Raw genomic sequence first — 19015 nt, 5'->3', positions numbered from 1 at the left:
CAATTAAAATATTATTTTAGTGATTCACAGCAATGCTAAATCCTAAATATGTTTCAGTTTATACACTAAATATTTGAGTTTGTGAAGAAAAATGCAGACACTGCTATTTTTTTGAACAGCCCAATATTCATTTTTTTTCATTTTCTGTAAAGTAATAAAAAATGGATATATTTTTCTTCATGTTTTGATTTAGAATATAATGTGCAGTGTTCCCAATGCATGGAAATAAAAACTATTATAGGGATTCTGAGCTTTACTCACGTTTTTAAACACATTGCTATTATTCTGAACACAACTGTATCTTTAGTTATTTCTGCTATTCTATATTTATCCATTATTTTCTTATTCATATTCTGATCAGTGCTGGAAGCAGTAAGGACCAGCTGTACCCTATGAGCTCTCCTGTCATTGTGCACAGGTGGAGCTCTGCAGCCTGTTGCAATAGAATCCCTCTGCCATTAATTGTGCTGGTGCACAGAGCACGGGTAAGGGAGCTGTCAGTTGAAACAGTGCTGTGGGGAAAAAAAAACGAGAAAAAAAAAAAACGGGTCTGCAAGAATTCCACTTTAATATTTTTTTTTTATGGACAGGGGTTGTCATAAAGTTGAAATATGTACATCAAAAAGCAAAATTGAATTCATGATCCACAAGAAAGTCCTGTCTTACATTAAACATACTACCATTTGCAGTGGTATATACAATGTCCACCCACTTTATTAGAATAATTTATTAATCAGAAATGCTTTGTAGATAGACTAAAACCTTTGCGACCATGCCCAATTCATGTTATCCATTCTCCATCCTCTTCTTCTATGGTTTCGAATCACAAGACTGATGTTGGCTGGACTCCCAACACAGCAGTGGTGCTGACCCGTTAAAAACTCCAGCAGCTTCTGCTGTGCCTGATACATTCATAGCCACGCTACACCCACTACTGTGTCAGTGTCACTGCTGTGTTGAGAATGGCCCACACACACAAATATATTCAGCCTGCAGTGGGCCTGCAAAGTAACAAAGTAACCAGTAACAAAGTAGATGGTGGCTGACCAAACATTGCAGCTATCATGTATAAATTTTATGTCTATTAAACACGCCTATAAGACAGATGTGCCTGATAATATGACTAGCAAATGTAGGTGCAGAATAGGTGTTACAAAAATAGGCAATAAATCTATTGCCTAATGTGGGTCTCCTCCCTTTCATGTGGAGTAACACATCTCCTTTCTATGTGTCAGCATCCTGCCACACAGAGAGAGCGGCAACTGTGAATTCGAGGATGTAATCAAAGCTCAACAGACGGTGCCAGCAGGCCTATCACCACTGTTCCCTGGTCCACAGCATGCCCCTCCACCCACTTCCAGTGCATTGTTTTTCCTCTCGCCAACACAGTCCTAGAACCAGTGCTTTCCAACTCCTCCTTCTCAGTCCCAATTGCACTGAGCACATCCCAGAACTGATCTCAGACCTGTACCCAAGAAAGGCCCATCCCACTTCACTTTTCTAGATCAGTGGCCCAGCCCAATTAGCAGCTAGCCTTTGGGTTACCATGCTGACTGGTAATGGTAAACAAAAAAAGAAGAAAAAAAGCCTTCAGCCATGCACCTTCAGGGCCTCCGTGTCAGTCAATGATTTGCCCAGGCTGCTGAGTGGAGCTAGTCAGGGCCCTTTGCACTATAAACTGTCAGCTCTCATAGTGAGAAAAAGGTTAAGAGGCAGTGTGGTGGGCAGGTTAGCTGCTTGGCCATGGCTTATCAGCCGTAACATATCTTCAAGCCTCCTGGAGAGAGAAGAGGGAATTGTTTTTTGTTCGCTTGAGACCATGTGTTAGCTGAAACACTACTGGCAGATTTAAGCATCTATGAAATGGCATTCTGTTTGAAGAAATCCCTGAAACTTTCTATTTTTTCCATGCTGATGTTAATCCTTTTTCAGGAGATGCTGATAGGCGTGGAGTCCAGGGCATATTTAATAATAAAGAATGTTCTTCTTAATCTTATAAAATGCATTTGAATGCATTAAATGCAACTCAAGCAAAAAACATATCCCTTGGCTTTGCTGTTTGAAATGACAAGCTTTTCATCCATGCTTATAACACAGCTTTTCAAGCCATGAGTGGGAAACCCGGGTGGGCTGCAAAGCACTATTGAGTGGTGGTGAAAAATGCAATTCTTTCTGCTATAAACAGGCATCAATAATAAAATGCTTGGTGTGCTGTCCATACCACGACAAACTTTGAGTAGTGTCCATGCGACATGTCTGTAAATAAGGTTCAGAAGCAACCTTCCATAAAGTAGCCTTTGTCTGATCTGGCTATTGGTAAGAAAACCAGCACTAGTCTTAATGGAGTTGTCAAAAACCAGCATTGTATAGTGTTCAGAAACATCACACTTAAGGAGCTTACGACAAAGTCACTTTTTTAGGAGCAAGGAAGCAGTGAGTCCCTGTAAGTCTCTAAGCACAATACACAATATTTTCAGTTTGAACAATGAAGATAGATCTGGTAGTGATATATTAAAAACAAAACAAAAAAAACAAAAAACAATTGAGTCCTTGAAAAAGTTAAAACCCTCATTTTATAGATCAGAGTACATTATTTATTCCATTTTCTTTGACAACCTAATTAGCAATTTATAGCTTATAATTGACTGAACAAATACATGTACCCAACATGTGCCTCTACCTTCTATACAAAAGAGGGTAAAGTACAAATAGTTATTAAGCAATGTAATCTAATATATTGTTATCAACAGAATGGGTTTATTTAGGAAAAGCAAGTATACAATGTCGATACGCAGATATATTTGTATGGAGTTAATGTCATAAGCATCTGTATTCCTCATAATACATTTAAGTTATTTCTTCGTCAAGTGAAAGTCATCCGGAAGTCAATGAGGTAATCAGGTTTTAGCAGGTAGCACGTGCTGATAGGATTTGCCGGGTTGCAAACTGTTTCCAGTCTGGAGATGTTTACTGCGTACCGCCTGGCCTGCACGCCGATCCGCTCGAGGATAAAAGACCCACGGACGTCAGCAAAGCCGCACGCATTGTTGTTCTTGGTCCGTGGTTTACATCAAAAACTGTCTCTCATAGCCGTTCTCATAGTCAGCTCCGAGAAAAGAATAAACAAACAGAACTCAACTCTCTTATGAAAATCCGATTAATCTCCATCCTTTTCAGTGAAAGTACCAAAGCTGTGAGCTGTGTTTAAAGAGGGTGGGGTCTTTTTAACTCTGGGAAAACAAATATGAAGTTGCAGGTGAGCGAAATTGGAAGAGAGAATAAAAAAGAGAAGGTTCTATACTTTACATGGGAAAACAGGACAAAATCTCCGAATTGGTTAGAATCAAAATCTTGCGAAGCTTGAGATGAAACACTCACGCGTTCGTGATGTTTTCGTTTTTCATTTTCAATGTCCTCTCATTTCCGTGGATTTGCGCGAGCAGCTGCTCCTAATTATGTCAATAAGTGTCACGCTGTTGTGCCCTTGCCACAGCTGGGCTCAGAGGGGGCATTAGAGGGAGCAATTAGCCCTGGCTTCACCGGCGGCCCCCCCGCCCCGTGTGCAGATGCCAAGGGATCAGGGCATAACAAACACGCTGGTGCCTCTTCAACCAAAATTACCATAGCGGGACTGCAGAAAAGCAGGGCGTTGTCTGCCGGTCCGTCTCAACATGATTTACAGTACGGAAATGGATTTTGGATGATCCGGTATAATTAGAATAACTCATAATGAAAGCTAATAAAGGAAGGTTAAAAAGTGTTTAGGTCACATTGAGGACAGCATATATTAAGCATATATTAAGCAAATTATTACAATTACAGTACATATTACAGTCAGTTCTGGTACATATGAGGATCTGAACCCTTGTCACCGATGCGATCTGACAAACGTCTGGGGAGTGCATTTCTTACATTTAGAATCTAAACAGAGATGGCTAAATATTTTTTTTTGTTTCCAGGATATAGTGAATAGTACAAAAAATTATCTGTTCCTGGGCCCGCCAATGAATATTTAAGTTTTAAGAATATTTAAGACGTATGCTGCCATTTGTGTTTACACTAGAACTACTCTGTTCAACCCATTTTATTGCATACTTGATTTCACAAAGTTGCTCTGCTAGTATTATCTTAATGTGTACATTTTAAGCCTTGTTGTTTTGCTGATAATGGGGCTCCTGTAAGCATGGTCTTATGTGACTGTAGGGGGAAGGAGTAAGCTGCTGTGGCCATGGAAACAGCACTCCGAAGACAGTATATAATGCCCCCCCCATAACAGAAGATAGAAGCATGAAAACAAACATTAGACTTTATCCAGGGATTGGACTTGTGCTTATGGCTTGAATTGCAGATAAGCCCCCTAACATTGCATGCATGCACATGAATTCATTGGAACCCGTGCTGTGTCCCCCTTATATTCAGTAACCAATCCACGTCATCGTTTTTCAACCCCGATTGACATTTCTAGAAAAATCCTTTCAACAGCTTTTGGTCATGGCACTGTTAAAGGGACCGATACTCTTTCTCAGCACATTTCTGATAGTATTTTAGCCCAGTAATAAAAATAAAGCATTATGCATTTCTGCCAGCTGTTTTAATTTGGACTGATTCTCAAAACAGTTTTCACAGGGCAGTAACAACTGATGAGGTAATTAAAACATGCTCCCAGTGGGGTTGAGTGCGAAATGCTACTAAAGAAAAGAGACAGCAAATCCCAAAGCTGCTGACATGTTGTACTGGCTGCCCTGACCCAGGCCTGACCCCTAAACCTGCCAAGAGCAGATTGTAATTTGTGGTATATCGAAGGCTAAAAATGGAAAGCACTTTCTGAAGCTTTTGTCTTTCAATACCAATTTAATTTGTGTGGTATCTATAACAACCAGGGTGCTCAAAATCTTAAAATCTGCCTCCACAACAAAAATTCTAAATGAATATCAATGACACAGTGGGCTCTGTAATTGAATAGTGAAGCCCTTTTTTTACATGTTGGCTCTGTTTTCCAGCAGAGCCAAAAATGTAAATTAAAGTACTGCGTTGGCTAGAAAATGGGTAGACCATAAAGACTTGACAGACCATTTTTATAGCCTCCAGCCCTTCAGAATACCCTAAGTAATCAGACAGTTTTGCTACTCTTTCTTGACCAACTCCATCAAAAATCTTGAACAAAAGAAAGCTAATAAAAGGTTTCCATTTGCCTCTCGAAGTGCCATCTGCTTCTGCAGTGTGGTGCTGTTGTTTGTCCACAGTACCAAAGAAGCATCAGTGCCAGAAAAGAGACAAAGCTGAAACACATGAATGCACTGTTAAGTATGACTTTCAGTCATAAATTCGCAATTTACAATTCGTCTGATTGTTTATCACAAGAGCATTAGTTGCAAGTCTCAACAACAGTAAGGTCAGGTCACAGTTTACTATAAAAATAAAATGAATAACATTAGGAGACCACTGCAAGATTATCAGTTTCTCTGGCTTCCCTCTGTATAGGTATGTATAGAGTAAAATTAACTTTGTTTTATTCTATAAACTGTAGTCTTTAGTTTAGTTTTAGTTTTAAATTTTACTCCTCAATTCCAAATGCAAATGTTGTCATTTGGAGCATTTGTTTGCAGAAAATGGTCAAAATAACAAAAAAGATGCAGACCTTAAATAATGCAAAGAAAACAAGATATTTTCCTTTTAAACAACACAATAGTAATATTTAACTTAGGAATATTTCAAAAATCAATATCTGGTGGAAGACCTCAATTTTCAGTCACAACTTTCATGCATCTTGGCATGGTCTCTCTTTGCTCATTAGTGTTCTGAACACCAGGAACCACACTCATCCCTGCACTGCCATGCCTACCTCACCAACATCGCCAATCTGCTTCACAAGAGTACTAATTACACACCTGAATACTGTTCTCCTCATTACTGCCCCCCTATTTAAGCACCTCTCCATTGCACTCTCTTTGTGAAGTATTACCATTCCTATGTTGCATACTGAGCATTCCAGATATGTGGTTGTCTTCCTGGTTTCTGAGTCTTGCCTGTGTTTCACACCTTGTCTCCTGCCTGAACCCTGGATGCCTCCTGGATTCTGCCCTGCTTTTTTGACCTCAAACCGACCTGACCCCTCTATCCTGCCCTGTTCCTTTAATAAAACCTCTTTCATTTGGATCCTCTCCCTCGTGTGTGTGCATTCTTAACAGAATACTTTGCCTACCCATGAATCTGGCCCAACAAGAAGCCACTATCGCTGAACTACGCAAAATGGTTCAGAGACTCTCCCAGATGACTCCTACCTCAGCTGTGGTCCCCAACTACTTTTCATTGTGTCAACTGTAGCCATTCCAGTGAGGTATGATGGAGCACCAGACAGTTGTATGGACCTCCTCATGTTCCATGTATGTTTCCCATCATGCTATACAATTTATCATGGAAGTGAAAAGCTTTCAATTCGTTTTATCACCACTGACCTGCAGATGGCCACTTCTGCGATCAATGACCTAGCCATCCCCTTCAAGCGAAAGAGGAGTTCAACACACATAAGAGTGTCTTGTCTGTTACATATAAACAATTGTCATCTTACACTACCTGTGGTTCTTTCTGCCAATAATAAATGAGTTTCTTTGGATGCCTTGGATGACTCCAGAGCAGCAGGAAATTTTATTGTATGTTGGGTTAGCTGCACAACTAGGAATCACTACACTTACCTTAGAATCCCATTTATGTATTAATTCCCATTAGTGAAGGTGTTATCAAACATGAAATTGTCACAGTCACCCTTAAAGTTGACTTATTTCATAGTGAATTAATTAAATTCATGCTTCTACCCATACTAGGATTTTCCTGGTTATCTACCCATGACCCTAGTATTTCTTGGTCTACTGCTGAACTGCAGTCATGAAGTAAGCCCTGTTTCCAGAACTGTATGTCTTTGTCGGTTCTCTCCACTACTGTTGAAAGAGCCTGAATCCCCACTTCCCCAGTCTATACCTCCACCCTATAGGAACTTCTTGGATGTGTTCAGTAAGGTTAAAGCCACTGAACTTCTGCCCCATCGACCTTGGGACTGTGCGGTTAAACTCATTCCTGAGGTTCCCTTACCATGGCGAGCTAAGCCATACCCACTTTCCTGGCCAGATGAGGCTGCTATGGAGACTTATGTTGCTGAGGTGCTACAACATGGCTTTATTTGACTCACTACACCTCCAACCCAGCCAACAACTTCTCCATTACCTTCAATGGACGTTCTCTTGCAGGATGGGTTTCGGACACGTGCACACCATCGGGACAAAACTAGGACTTCTAGAAAATTGGACTAGACATTAGTTGCTTATTTTTTCATTTTATTATTATAGTGGCTTGCTCACTGGCTTGGACTTGGACATTTGTAAAGCTGCTTTGTGACATCTGTTGTAAAAAGCGTTATATAAATACATTTGATTTTAATTTTATTTGACCCCCCCACCTCTCCAGTGGCTGCTGGATTTTTCTTTGTGGAGAAAAAAAGGAGGGGGATTAAGGCCCTGCATCGACTACCAGGCCCTTAATGAAGTGACTGTGAAGCACTCCTGCCAAATTCCCCTCATTTCTTTGACCCATGAGCGTCTACGGGGAGCCACAATCTTCACAAAATTAGACTTGCATAGCATTTATAATCTCATACGTATACATGAGGGTGATGAGTAGAAGACAGCCTTTATAACATCATGCGGTCACTATGAGTACCTAGTCATGCCTTATGATCTGTCCAATAGCCCCTCTGTTTTCCAGGAATTTATGGATGAGGTCTCTCGGGACATGATAGGCAAGTTCCTGATTGTGTATACTAACAACCTTATATTTTCCCAGTCTGAAGCAGAACATGTAGAACACGTTACGGCCATTCTGACATGTCTTAGAAAATGTCACCTGTATGCCAAATCAGAGAAGTGTTAATTCCACAGTGACTGCGTCACCTTTCTTGGTTGCATTATCAAGCCAGGCATCCTCTCCATGAATTGGACTAAAGTGTCTGCCATCTTGAATTGGCCAAAACCCTCCACCATTAAGAAATTGCAGTGGTTTTTGGGTTTTGCCAACTTTTACAGGGGTTTCATATGGAGGTTTGGTACCATCTATGCTCCCCTTACTGATCTCCTCAAAAATCAATTGCAGTAAGAGGCTTCAGTGGAATACAGCTCCTAATCAGGCTTTTCAGACCTTAAAGGGAGCCTTTACTATGGCACCTATTCTCCACCAGCTTAACCCTTCGTATCCCTTCATTGTAGAGGTCGACACATCAGAAGTTGGGGTAAGAGATTGTTTTGTCACAAAGACAAGACACTCCACCACGGTTATACCCTTGTGCATTCTATTCCAGGAAACTGCAACCCGCTGAGAGGAATTATGATGTAGGGAACCGGTAGCTTCTCGCTATCAAACTAGCCCTGGAGCAATGGAGACACTGGTTGGAAGGAGCTGAGCATCCCTCTTGATATACATGGACCACAGGAACCTGAAGTACCTCAAGTCAGCTTGGCGACTCAACAGAAGGCAAGCCAGGTGGTCAGTGTTCTTCTCCCGGTTTAGTTTCACAGTCTCTTACAGACCTGGCTCCAAGAATCAGAAGGCTTCATAACAATTCATAGCAATTAGTTACCTCGTTAAATAGAATGCGTCGGAATTCAATGGACACTGGATTGGGATGGCTGCCATACATGTAGAGATGTTGAATAAAAAAAATTGCAGTGGTCTCCACAAAATTCTCTCTACTGTTTTTCTCTCCCTCTCACCACCCCTCACTCAGTCCTTCTGTATCTGCAGTGCATGAATCCTGCAATTCATCTCTCTGCAGGAGTCACCATCATTGGCAGAGATGATGGTAATCACACAGTAGACTCTGCTCCTCATTCTCCAGCACCAAAATAGATTCTGTAATTTGTCAGCCCACGCATTCACCACAATGGTGGCTTCTGAACAAATGAACGTAAAGCAATTAACATAAAATTTCTGCAGGTTTGCTTGGCCTCTGATTTGTATCTAAAAGGCAAATTTTCAGATTTTGGGTCCCTTCATCCCACACTGTAAGCTGACTCCTGCTGATCAGAAATAGATTTGCCTTGTGTTCGTGAATGAAGTAAATTGATGGAGAAGAGACATTCAAACAAGAGGTGTGTCTAGTAGTATACACTCCCGGCTGTGTCTCAGCTAAACTTGTGCATACATACACAATTTGTAACCCAGGAATGAAAAGTAGGCCTATGCATTTCAGAGTTCACAGAACTGTGCAGCAGAAGAAAATGGCAAACAGTTTGATTAGTCTTAACCCATCTCAGCTGCCATGGGTAATCCCACCACCCCCTGATGTCCCCTGCTGTAGCCCACCACACCTCCAACCCAGCCAACAACTTCTCCATTGCCCTTAATGGATGTTCTCGTGTGGGATGTGTTTCGGACACATACACACCATCAGGACCAGAGTAGGACTTCTAGAATTCTGGACTAGACATCAATTGCTTATTTTTTCTTTGTAATATTGTTTATTTATTTTACTCTTTCACTATTTATTCTGCTCCTTATTGTCTATGTTGTTACTATTGTGGTGACCGTTGTCAGCCAGAGGAGGCTGGGACCTGCCCCCCCCCACTTTGACTCTAGGGAGTTTTTTCTTTCCACTGTCACCCTTGGCTTGCTCACCGGGGGCTTGGACTCGAACATTTGTAAAGCTTCTTTGTGACAACATCTGTTGTAAAAAGTGCTATATAAATACATTTGACTTGATTTGACTTGACTTAGTCATCAGTGCCTTCAATCATTTGCACAGGTTAAAAATCAATTCAAAGAAGGCAGCTGGTACTAGCTTTGCTCCAGTAACTTTATCTCCCATCCAGAGCAATATCTGTTCTCTTGTTTACCATGAATGTGTGAATAGTGGCGAAGTGTTGTTGGTCACCACCAAGCAGAGTGCACCACTGGGTGGAGAAGGCTAATGAATGCTGTCACGATGGGAGAGAAATGTTTCTGGGGGCTGGAGGAAGTATTTAATTAATGCCAGCTGAGGGCCCAAGTGTAGCTTGCCCTTCTGTTCAAAGCGCGAGAGCAACCTGCATGCTGCCCCTGGCTGAGCCGAGAGCCTGAATTATTGATAGGCGCTGGGGTGGGAACGTTCCAGGGGACCGTGGGTTTCTGTAGACCAACGTTCGACTGGATACACAGTCTGGACAATATCTCAAGGCTGTCAGCCACTGAAAAGCCCCGATTTAGACAGAGTCGAGGATGTCGATTTCAATTACATGCATGACTGGAATCTGGGTAGTGCCTAGTAGTGCTTAGTCAAAGCCAATGCACATGCTATGCAGTAAGGTTAGCCTTTTCTCTAAGTTCAGCCTTTTGTTGCATCATCCATGCTTGTCTGGCAGTTGACACAGTAAAACTCGTAGAAGCTCAGTGGCACTGTATAACAAGCGCTTGACCCATTAGCAACCTGCCCAAATCCTGGCAGAACTGGACACAATGCGCCCTGGGATACCTCATGCACTTTTCACTGCAGGTTTAAAACAGATGCAAGAAGCATTGTTTGGCAAGTTGTCCCTACGTACTCATAAAGTGTAAACTAACTAGAAAAGATCTTTGGATGGTAGTGGAGCTCTGGGTAGATAAGATAGTAAGAACAGTTGAATGCTGCCAGTGTGAGAGGTTATAGCAGGGTTATAGCAGAGGTTAAACATCAGAGAACACTGCAACAGTGTTGATTTGACTTGTAATACAAATTATATATTTCCCCTTACAGCTATTCTTCTCTCTATTACTGTTATAGAACTTTCTACTCTCATCTCTTGACCTACCCTTATTCTACTCATACCTATTTTGTTTGGTCAAGCAGTGCAAGAACCACTGGTGTTGATGAATTCTTTAAACAGAGGCTGTCGCTTCAGGCTGGCACATCACTGGCATTGAGTTAGTAAGACTGATTGGGGGTGGGTTCTAGGGCCACCCACTTCCAATCACTGCAAAATTGTACCCAACCCTCAACCCCACCCCTTGCCCATATTAACAATTAAATATTGAAGTAAAAGACAAAAGCAAATCTTGTGACTCCAGACCTTAAGGTGTTATACACTACATTCACATTTCAATACAGAAGTGAAAAGCTGTCTGTAGTGAAAGCCTTCTGTCTCTTTACTTGGACAATTGGTTGACTGGCTCTGAGAAGGCACTAGTGGCTGTACTCTATTTATTGTGATACTTGTTTGAAAATAGCACAAAACTGATTATTACACTATTATCGCATGATCCAAAACAATTTCACTTTGTAATGATTCTATTTCTCTCTCTCTCTCTCTCTCTCTCTCTCTCTCTCTCTCTCTCTCTCTCTCTCTCTCTCTCTCTCTGTCTCTCTCTCTCTCTCTCTCTACAGCCTATGATGGTATTAATGCAGGTCTGCTGATTGGCTGTAGATAGCCTAATGCCAGGAAAATGATTGAGAGACAAGCTAATTCCCCACTTCTTATTAGTGTTGGGTCATTTCCTTTATTAAAAGTAAATGATGGATTTTAATTGGTTGTGGAGGAGCAGTGATATGGGTTTGTGCCAAAAACAATTATTTGTCATATGTCATTTCTGTTAATTACGCTTTAGTTAATTTATACTAATCTGTTTTGATATAGTGACGTAGTTTGTTTATCTAGGATAGAACGGTGACAGATTTGGAAGTTGAAATAATATGGAAATGGAATCATATAATCGTATATCATAGAATCACATACTCTACTGCAGTCCTTCTGGATTCACTGGATTTTTCTTCACTGTTGTGTTTTATTACCTAGCTTGAGAGCTTGTGTGTTTGACATGTGTACACAGATGGAGTGTGGCTTCATTCTCTCCCATGCTGTGAATTATCACCCAAGGCTCAAAATTATATCCCTTTGACTGAGGCAGTTTGGCATATCTCTAGCATTTACGCAACAGTGTGTCATTTGACAGATGGCACAGAATCTTTAGCTACTTAAATATTGTAAGGAGCTTCATTCAGATTCCACCAAATCATGCCAAATTAGGACAAATTTGGCCCATAGATGTAACTGGCAGGCTGTGAAAACAAATGCCAAAAACCTGACATGGTGTGTAATATGGAAAGGCAAGCAAAGCAACCGTGTGAAGAAGACAGGTTGGATAATTTTCATACCAAAACATTTTTCAATCTCTATTTTTCAGACTATAGGCATTTGTATGTCATTCACCACATACCTTTCAAAGTGTGGATCTGCATCTAGTAATTCAGAGCACTTATTTCATTCACTCCTGTTTGTGCATATAAAAGAAGAATAATGATTACAATTAAAAAAACCTTTTGCAGTTGAGCATTTTTATACCAGCGTAAAAAAAAAAAATCCTGTTCCATGGGGAATTCTGTAATTCACCCAGTGTTTTTCTGTGTTGAATCTGTGTGCAGTTAACAGCTCTGCCTACTTCTGTTGCTTGGGTACATCTAGTGAAATTCTCAGTGGACCATCACATCCCATCTACCTGATGACTATAGCAAGTGTAGTAAGTGGCCTGCTACATAAAATAAAATAAAACACTTTCTAGGTGTCCTGTGCTTAATCATATGTCTAACCAAGACCCTGACTTCCTAACTTAGGTTCAATAGATTGCTTGAGTATGTGAATGAATCTCGTGCCACTTCAATTCAGCTACTGACAGAGCTGAACTTTGTACTGACTCGGTAATGAGCTCTATGTGGGAGGGTGATGAGATTCACTGTTCTACACAGGCTGTAATGAATTTACCAGCCGTAGAGACTAACACGGCCATGTAATGTCACAAAAAATAAAGGCAGTGCCTGTGATTGTTTTCTTTGTACTGTAGCGGTACATCATAGCAAAAAAAAAAAATGTGGTCAGGACTTCAGGATGTATTATATTAAAAAAGTTAATGCCTTTGGAATTTGAGGCTTCTAGTGATAATCAGATCAGTGCTGTGTAAGAGGTGGTTCCTAAAATAAACACAGTAAGATGAATCCATGTAGGAGCATGAATCAAACAGGCATAAATAGTGAATGGGGAGATCACAGTTATGGACAATGTGTAGGAGCTGCTAAGCCTACCCATAATGCATCACAGAGTGGGAGGTCTGCATTTACTGTCAGTGTGGGACACCAGATCAGGGAATCTAGGAGCAGATTCCTCTCATCTATAGGCTTTTGATTCTAGTCACTGAAAATGTCCTGAACGTCCGCTGCATTCTGGGTATTATTCATTCATATGATCGGCTTGCCTGTGGTTCTTGTTTCTAAATGGTTTCCTGTTGTAGGCGTTTCTGTGAAAACTCCATCTTTGGGTTATTATGAATTGATTTTTTCTGTTAAATGACAAAATACTTTTATGTACATTAAAAGAGTACAGTAAGAGATTATTTAGTTTTGTTTTCAATGGGAACTATTAATATAATGACAGCTTTATGATTACACACTAAAATTATAAATAACACAGATAATGAAGCCTGATGTTCAAGGAGAAAAACCCAAGACCAGATCTGCACAACTGTAAGTTAACTTTTTGCAAAATACTACACCCAGTGTATTGCAAAACATTAAACTGATTTCTATACATTAGACACAGAATGTCACTTCTCTGCCATTTCCAAGGCACTGCCTTTCAAAATACCACAGCTGTGAGCACATTGATATACACAGACACTTTAATTGGGTATAAGCAGTGTAAAAAGGAAACAGATAAGTTTACCTGTCATTAACAAAAATGGAAGACAATGTTATAGGAAGAGCAAGAGGGAGAGTGAGGATGAGAGGGGGACCAACTTTATCAGATGAGATTCAAGCAAAATTGTTTGACCATGTTGTAAACCATGGGTTGACATTGAGAGAGGCAGGACATAGAGTTCAGGCTAACCTTAGCACATATTTAAATAACATCAAATACAGATCAAACAACTCTGCCATTTGTAAGAAATTCTTAGAGGATAAAAGATTTGCAGCATGAATATGTGGAGGTAATGTAAGCTTCAGTATTGTGCAATGCATGCAGAACCTTTTTACGTGTAAAATTATAGAAGACCTACATTTATACACATGTAGGCCATGTCTTTTTTTGTAGAGTTTAGCAAATGGATGCTGATGCAATTCCACATGACTTTATTTTCATAGATGAGAATTGGATCAATCTGGCAATAGTAAGAAGAGGGAAAAACCTCATTGGTCACAGCACTATTTTGAATGTCCCGGGCCAAAATGACAATGACATCACAATGTGCGCTGCAATCATGTACAATAGGTTCCTCTATTGCGATGCCAACTTGGGGCCTTACAACACAGCCTACACACTCACATTTTTAGACATCCACACCATCGTCACAACAGAAGACCAAATGGATACAGAACAGAGGAAATGCATTATCCTCTGGGACAATATATCTTTCCACTGATCTTCTCTGGTCCAAATCTGGTTTCATCAGAATCCACAATTTTCACTCCAATACCTTCTATCATACTCTCCTTTGCTTTTCTAGCATGGCACTGATTTACAATCTCCAACCCATTGCTTTACAATGTCAGGGTACTCCTCATTCAAGCCATGAAGGAGACCTGTGGCCAAATTGATGCAGAGTCTGTGCAAGGATGCACCATTTAAGAAGATTCTTCCCTCACTGTCTTGCAAGAGAGGGCATAGTCTGTGATGTTGATGAAATGCTATGGCCAGATGCAGCTAGGCAAAGAGATGATGATTAGATTTGTATAATTCCTATAAAACCTTTCAGCAGTGTGTGGTACTGGTCTTGTGTGTTGTGTTTAGTGAATATATTTATGTACTAAACCCAGTAATTAAAAAGCACAAATGTTAAGTGTTTTAGATTGAGCACAGCAGCATGTAGCTGGTTCAAACAGAATCAAATTGTATGAATCCTGTGTGTGTATCATATGGTAGCAAAATTGGGTTTTTATAAATTGTTGTAATTTTGAATGAAATGAGCTGAGGTGTTCTACTTTTGTGTGAATTGTGTGTAGTGCTTTGAAAAATGAGCCCTGTTTTCAAAACTGTGCTTAAGCAGTCATTAAAAATATTGTAATACATTACAACATGTAAGCTGCTCATATTAGATTTTTAAAGATGATGTGTTTTTGGTACTGATTTTGAAAAGGTATACGTATATTAATGGATATTGGCCAAGTGCACTTACTTTCTGTTTATCTTTTAATTACTCTTTTAATTACACATCTTCGCAAGGAACCAGCATACTTGCTGCATTTTGCATTTAGTAACCGTGTGTGTGTGTGTGTGTGTGTGTGTGTGTGTGTGTGTGTGTGTGTGTGTGTGTGTAGAAAAAATCTACCCCCTCCAGCAGATTGAAGAGATAATCCAGAATCTGATGGGGATTTAGGTGGAGCTCGACCCTCCCAGGGATTTTCACTTGTACAGACATATTACCACTGGAAAAGGATGGGTATAATCCTTATATTGTGCATGCAGCCAATAGCACCGTCATTTGGGCTACAGTTAGGACCAAACCATTTTCCAGTTCCATACTTGCTTATAAAGAAGCTATCATGGATATTGCTTAAACTCTGGGTCAATTTACAGCACGCATCACATAAAAAATGCTGTCAAATCAGTTAGGTATGGCAGATGTCATTCACTAAGATGTCTGTTGTCTTAAACTTCCCTTATCTTTTTTAATACAGTAAAATCACCTGTATTTAAACAGTGTAAATATCACTGCATGATTTAATGAGAATCAATTAAGAATAAAAAACTTATTAAGCCATTGTCCTTTTACACCAGTGACACTTGATCAAGCAATGAGACCTAAACATGTGGTGAAGTACATGAAGATGCAAGCTTTTCCAGTGACCTAAATGCTGGTTAATACTGCACATCTGCTATCCAGCTTCCTTGTCCTGCTTTGCACCTCTAAATGTCACTCTGCTTACACAGAATGGTAATCTCTGGCTGGACGTGGAGCTTTTAGGCACACGGATGCATCATTTAAGTGCCAGTGCAATCACATTTATGGGTCTACTTTTGTTTGTATTATTGGTGTCATGATGGAGAAATGACTGGAAGTTACTATTCACCAGGGAACACTGATGATGCACCTATTGTTATCTGTTTGTTTGTTTGTTTGTTTATTGCTGAGGTAGCTTTATCAATGGCAAAGCAGTTTATCATGCACTCATGCCCTGGGCCACAATGTGTATCTGAGCAATTTGTTCTGTAACCACACAGTGTATGCCTGGGTACATGGGCATACACTGTGTGTTTATAGTTAGATTTTAATTTAAATCAGGTCTTTATATTAACCACTTGCTGTGCTGTGCTTTCCCTTAGTATAGGTTTGCATATTATAAGTATATTAAAACTGTTGGTGTATTTATGATTAGTGATTTGATCTAAATGAAATTATAATTTAACATTATAATTAATGTCAGTGCATTGCATAAAATGGTAAAATATGTTATATGTTTTCTCCAAGAGTAAATTTTTAAATGTACTAATGAGGAATTAGAATCAGACAAATGGCAAGCATTGCTTTTCTGAGCCAAGAATAATTTTGATGTGTGAGTGTAGCGTTGTAAAAATGTTAACTCTGTGTGGATTTTTACACAATTAAAATCCTTGTTTATTCAAATTAACAATCTAATTCTGACCCTTATCTTTCTTAGTCTAGTTCTTAGTGCACTCTAAGAAAAGAATTTACATCTTAGTTTCACTGTAGTGAAAGGAAATGTATTTTCCTGGCAGTGTTTATTGTAAAGGAAGACTACCCTTTGTTAAGTCTTTGTTTTTGACTAGATCTGACTAGATCTGAGCTCTTACGTCTCCACCACAACATGGTATATGTATAGTTAACATGGCCTCATTTGCAGACTTTTTGTTTAAATAATAAATGCTCTCCTAGAGCCACATGGCCAAGGCTGTCACTTTTCCGAGAGTATTAAAAATAATGGCTTTCCTTACAGCTCAATTTGGGAATCAATTTCCACACAGCGAGAGGCTGGATGTTTTGCGCTGAGGCAGCTTCTTGGGGGCTCTGCCGGCTGATGGAGGAGCCAGCTCTAGGGTTGCTGATTGATTCTGCTGAGCTCTGAACACTTCTGTTTACTTTGTGATCACAGGCCCGCTGGTTATAAATCATTCTAATCCAGTCATTGGCAACAGCGCAGCCCACATTTGCTTCTAGTGTGGGCTAACCGGTTGCAAATGGGCCCTGGACTACCTTAAACAGATTACTGCATCAGGTAATTCCTGTAAAGGACAAAATTGTTTTGCTTAAAAGTAATTGTTTTTTTTGTTGTTTTTTTTGGAATCACAAAATCAAAAGTCACAATCACAAAACAGCAAAACTGATATATTTTATTTAAGAGAAGTAAATTACATTATTTCTTAAATTCCATTATGATTGTACAGATTCCAAATCAATTCATTTTTGAAGCTATTGTTTTGTTCAATAATAACATATAATCACAGGGCACTATAACTAAATTATTTCAAGTATTTGATTGTCCTGCAATGAAAGTATATTTTCTGAAATTCAGCAACACAGTTAAAATGTATTTTTTAACACATTAAATTTTTTTCAGCCAACCATATGCAAGTTTTTCAGAATTTATTGCTTCATTAATATGTGACTTTCAAAAACTATTCTATAAAGATGAAAAATAGATAAGTTAAAATAGATCAAAAAGCACTGTCTCTTCCCTTTGATAACATGGCGTCTTGTGATTTCTTTCTCTCTTCCACTGTGCATATTAATAAGGAGAGAGATGAGAAGCAGAGACGAGAGGCTATTCAAATCCACAACCATTAAGAGAAATGTATTATCTACGGCTAATACCAATCTCTGCAGCCTTTTTTTTGCCAGAGGCCCACATGTGAACAATCAGTTTTATAAGAAATTGTCTTGGCTCAGCTTTGAAACAAAGCTCATCTCTGTGCATACACATTGGGCACTTCTTCCTGTAGTTTTTCATCTCTGTTCACCCCTGCATGAATTTCAGGCAGCATCTTCATTTTAGTCTTCACCGACTTAAAGAGTGCATGATAGGAACAGGAATGACACTGTTTGCATATTAAATCGTTTAATGATATTTTATCAGTCTGTCAAATTCTATCAAGTGGGTATTTGCCTGCCACTTAATTAATTCTGGCACTGTTTGAGAGGTATTTATTCAAGATGTTGTGGAATCCTGGTGCAATGGTGTAATTATAGTCCTTTAGATATAATAATAGGGAGATATGGTGTATTTTTGTTTGTGTTTGTGTGCACGTGTGTGTGTGTGTGTGTGTGTTTAGGTACAAACCTGATTACCTGATTTCTTCTGATTTATACTGTTGACAGTGAATGTTTCCTGCTGTCAGCTCATGGTATTGTTCTGATGTGCACACTCCTAGATAAAACTGATAATGTGCTGAATCCACTGGAAAACATCAGTGTGACAATAGATGGACAGCACTCATATAAACCATAAATGTTTATTAGACTCTAGGTCATAACATGAATGATTTGGCCCATCAGCATGCTGATGAAGGTTTAAGGGCTGAAATGTTAATGTTATGTCCTAGAGTCTAATAAACATTTTTTGTATTACATGAGTTCTGTTTGTCTATTTTCACATTGTCCTGATGTCTCACAAATGAGCCTTCAGTCAGGGGGACTCTTTGCTAGACCATTTTCTCCTGTCTCAACTCATGTCGGTAGCTGCAGCGTGCTGACAGTCGAGGAGTGGAGCAGTTACTGCGTTTTGTTGTTTTGAAGTTTCCCTGAGGGTGTCTGGGTACTGGCAAGGAGCTTTACACTAGTGCTTGTGATGTATGATGCAGCCCAGGTTCTCAGAGCGCCCCCGGCGTTGAGGCAGGACTGCTGCAGTGACTCAGCCTGATGCTGCAGATCTGGCCGCGCTCCTCACAATCCTGCACCCACTCAGATAATGCAGCTGTCTAAGAGTGCCTCTGACAAAGCATACAACAACTTACTTCAGGGTGGATGGGTAGGCTATTATATACAGCCAGGCTGTTATTTTCTGAATATTTTATCCAAC

The 19015-nt window shown here is 39.8% G+C and overlaps 1 long non-coding RNA gene across 1 annotated transcript; it reads left to right on the top strand.

Moving 5' to 3' along the window:
- Positions 1–13145: 13145 nt before the first annotated feature.
- LOC145651738 (uncharacterized) lies at positions 13146–16531 on the top strand. Its single transcript, XR_014117680.1, has 3 exons — positions 13146–13211; positions 13455–13507; positions 15299–16531. It is a non-coding gene; the product is annotated as an uncharacterized LOC145651738 (long non-coding RNA).
- The last annotated feature ends 2484 nt before the right edge of the window (positions 16532–19015 follow it).

This window comes from Electrophorus electricus, chromosome 16 (genome assembly GCF_041902795.1).
Source record: "Electrophorus electricus isolate QZ-2024a chromosome 16, ASM4190279v1, whole genome shotgun sequence".
NCBI lineage: Eukaryota > Metazoa > Chordata > Actinopteri > Gymnotiformes > Gymnotidae > Electrophorus > Electrophorus electricus.
The sequence above is the reverse complement of the archived record's forward strand: the minus strand, read 5'-3'. Positions and strand labels throughout refer to the sequence as shown.